Raw genomic sequence first — 4257 nt, forward strand, 5'->3', positions numbered from 1 at the left:
CCTCCCCTCCGTTTTCTCTCTATACTTACTTTTTTTTCAGTCTCCCTGGCCCTTGGAGCAGCCACAAATTCTCTTTCCATTTTTATTATTACACGTTTGTGACACACCGTATTCCCGTTCCCTGTGGACCAGGTGTGTACACAGTACCTCTTACTCCTTTTTTCACCCCGTGTTGCCCTCCCTCAGCTCTTGATCTCCTTCCCTTTCTATCTCCCTGCTTCCTGTTGTCTTTTATTTTGCTCTTTATTTATACTTAGGCTTTCTCACGTAACGGAAGCCATGAGGTATTTAGGTGTGTGTGTGTGTGTGTTTTTTAAATGCATTTAGTACAGGATCTACAGGGTCTGCAGGGTCTCACTACGTCAGGTGCTTTACTCTGCTGTACTCTGCTGAACTATCTGGTCGGTCATGACACTCCCTTTTTCTTTCTTTTTTCTTCTGGTGGAACCCGGGATTGAACTCAGCCCTTTGCACTTGCCAGGCAAACGCTTATTGTACTGAGCCATCTCCCCGGCCCAGACACTCATTTTTCTACAGGATTCAAATTTATCTTTATGGCAGAGAAGTACTCTTTTGTATGTAAATATCACTTTTTAAAATCTCTCCATCTGTTTAGGGGAGGCACAAGCCACTTCTAAGACTTTGTTTGGACTTAGCTAAGATTTGCTGCGTGAATCACACCGCTGTAAACATGGGTCTGCATGCATCACTGTACTATGATGGTGTTCACGCTCTTGGGGAGATCCTTAGAAGGGGACTAGCCGGCTCTAACGGAATTTCTAGCTTCAGCTTTTTTGAGGAATGTCTCTCATGATCACACCAGTTCATATCCCCACTGATAATGCAGAAGCGTTTCTTTTTCCTGGTAGCCTCAGTAGCCTTTGTTATTATTTGATTTCTTGATGTTGACCATTCTTTCTGGGGTAAGAGGGAAGGAATCTCAGGGTTGTTTTAGTTTGCATTCTCTAATGGCCAGCAAAAGCATCTCTTCATATATTTATTGGACACTTGTACATCTTTTGTGGAGTGTCTGTTCATTTTGCATGCCCATTTTTGCTTTTTTTTTTTAATTCTGGAGAGTAATATTTTTAAGTTCTTTTTCTTAAAATTTTTTCTATTTATTTATTTTGGTCTTTTTGAGACAGGGTCTCGCTATGCAATTCAGGCTGGCCTTGAGCTCACTTTGTAGCCCAGATTGGTTTTGAACTTTCAGGGATCCTCCTGCTTCATCCTTGCAAGTGCTGGGATTACAGGCGTGCTCCACCATGCCTGGCCAGTTTTTGAGTTCTTCATGTATTCCAGATATGAGTCCTCTGAATGAGGAATACCTGGCCAAATTTTCCTCTAATTCTGTAGCTCATCTTTTCACTGTTGTTTCTCTTGCTGGGTGGAAGCTTTTAGTCTGACGTGGTTCCATTTGGATTTTACAAAAAGCCTTTTCTGTGTCTATTGCGATGAGCACATGATGTTTGTCTTTGGTTCTATTGATCTGATGTATTATGTGGATTGATTTGCCTGTGTGGGAACATCCTCGCATCCCTGGGATGAAGCCCACCTGGTCACGAGCGATGATATTTTTGATGATTCATTGCATTGTTTGGCATTATCTTGTTAAGGAGTTTTGTGTCTACTAAAAAGATTGGTTTAGAATTCCCTTTTTTTGGTTGGATATTTGTCTGGCTTTGGTACTGGGATAATAGTAGCTTCGAGGAATGACTTTGGAACTTTGTGAAAAAGCTCAAGCAGATTGGTGTCTGGCATGCACTAAACATCTTCACTTGGCCCTCCCCTCCCAGGTTGATGCTCCTGCCTTGGGTCCAGGTAGCTGTGGACTGGATCTCCAACACTCTGAGCCAGGTTACGTTTCTCCTCCTTTAAGTTGTGGGTGTTGAGTATTTTGTCCCATGGACAGAAGAGCTGACGAAGGCGGAAAACTGATACTAGAGAAGTGGGACACTGCTGTGGCACTACAAGACCATATGGTTTAGAAGCCTTTGGAACTGGATTGTGGGAAGAATTCAAAAGGGGGGACATGGGGGCTAGAGAAGCTTCAGAAGGCTGGAAGCAGAGCCCAGTGAGTCATTCTGGTTAGAGATCAGAGGACTAGAGTGCCCACAGGAGTGGAATTTGTTTTGAGACAGGGGTTTGTCCTGCAGGTTGTCCATGACCTCACTGTGTAGCCCAGGCTGGCCTGAAACTTGCAGGTGTCCTCCTTTCTTGGTCTCGTGAGTGCTGGGATTACTGACACGCACCACTACACCCAGCTCCTGGGATTAATTTCTCTGTGCTCAGCCATTCAGGCACTTAGTGGCTGCCACAGCCACAACTCAAGGAGACTTTGCAAAAGGCAAAAGATTTATATGATCTGGAGAGAAACCAGAGGATCAAGGGGACTTTGTTACTGCCTGTCCTGGTAGCAGACTTTGGCACTGTCCGGGTGATGCTGGTTTCATTGGTTGGCAAGAATTCAAGAGGTTGGGGATCAGAAAAGCTTCCACCCAGATTTTAAAGAAAGCTCTGAGTGGCCAGGCAAGGAATCCCTGAAAGGGCAGCCTGAAGTCATGACAGTGAAGCCAGATGTGCAGGGAAGAGCACAGCTGCAGGAAATCCTGGTGTCAGGGAGATGTGTGGCACACTGTGACACAACAGACGCCGAAACCAAAGGAAGAATTTGGAGCACTTTATTAGCTGAGCTCAGCGGCAACCTTCCCTCAGACAAGCTAAGGAGAATGTGCGCTGAATCGAAACAAAGCTCAATCTTTAAGGTGAAAAACCTCAGGGTAGGGCCGGGGAGATGGCTTAGTGGAATAAGCGCATCCCTGGCAAGCGCAAGGGCCTGAGTTCAATCCCTAGTTCCACAAAAACAAACAAATAAACAACAACAACAAAACTCCCCGCAAGGTTGGGGGAGGAAAAGGGGATTCTTTCAAGGTGGTTTAGTTCTTGCTCTCCATACTCAGGAAAGGCATCTGGTTACAGTCTAATCTATTTCTCAGGAAGCAGAGGAATATCTTTTACTTATGGTCTGGCACAGGTGTGGGTTTACAGAAAAGATCAAGGCTTTACAAAACATGGAAGTTACAAAACTTGTTATAAAATGGAGTTAAGTTAGCTAGCTGATAACAGCATGGAACATCTTCCAAGGAAAGAGAGGAGCCCAGAGAGAGGTCATGTGGGTTACAGCCAGCAAGGCCATAGGCCAGATCCCCTGGAATTCCAATCTTACTGCTGTGTACCCCAGATACCAGATACAGAACCATAGGACTTAATGTTTGCCTTGTTCATTTTGATTTTGCTTTGGTGTAATTCTCTTTCTTTTCTTTTCTTTTTTTCCCCCTCTTTGGTACTGGGGATCAAACTTGACACCTTGTGCTTGCCAAGCAGCTGTTTATGCCACTGAGTTGTATCCCTGGTGGTTCAATTCTTTTGTATTTTCTTAGTCCTTTCTTTAAAATGTGCTGGTGTACTTTGGAGTTATGTACTGTCACTTTTTTTGATTTTTTACAGAGGTTCACAGCTAAAGTTTGCCCTATCAAAAGAGATTTGGATCTTTTGATAGGTTCAAGAACTGCTGAGGCTTTGGGAAAAGGATTATTTCAGTTTTGGTTATTTAAGATAGTTGTATGATGGTAGACAGAGTTATGGCCTTGTGTTTATTTGAGGGTTAGGTATAGTTTAAGAAAATTTAGGTGTCAGATTGAGAGGAGCAGGATGGATTGGTTAAACTTGATTGTATCAACTTAATTGGCTTTGGAGCTGCCCAGGATATTGGTGGATGTGGTACACTTATGGGTCCGTGTGGCTGGGTCATGGTGTACTTGGTCCTTGGCTTTTTCCTTCCTGGAACTTCTTTTTTACTGCCTTGAAGCCAGGTGACTATGGATTAAATCCTGTGACACCATAAACCACGTTAAACCTGTCTTAGTTATTTCTCACTGGTTGCTGAGACATGGAAGGAAATGTTTATGGAGCTCACAGTCTGTGGAGGTTTCAGTCTGTCACCCGCTGGTGCGCAGGCAAAGTGGCGTGGCCCAGGGCAACCATTCAAGGCAGCAGAGGACAGCAAAGGCAGCAACAAGCCTTTTTTCCTCCCTTATTCTGTAAGCAGGCCTTCCCCGCTACGGCAGGTGTAGCATTCACACCATCTCAGTGCCTGCCTCTTTTTTTTTTCTTTATGCCACTGAGCCAACTCCCTGGCCCACAGCTCTCCCCTTGCAGAGGCTGAGGACCCTAGCCTGCTGCTGAGTCACTAAATTA

The sequence above is a fragment of the Octodon degus genome, unplaced genomic scaffold, assembly GCF_000260255.1.
Source record: "Octodon degus isolate 3935 unplaced genomic scaffold, OctDeg1.0 scaffold00043, whole genome shotgun sequence".
Classification (NCBI taxonomy): domain Eukaryota; kingdom Metazoa; phylum Chordata; class Mammalia; order Rodentia; family Octodontidae; genus Octodon; species Octodon degus.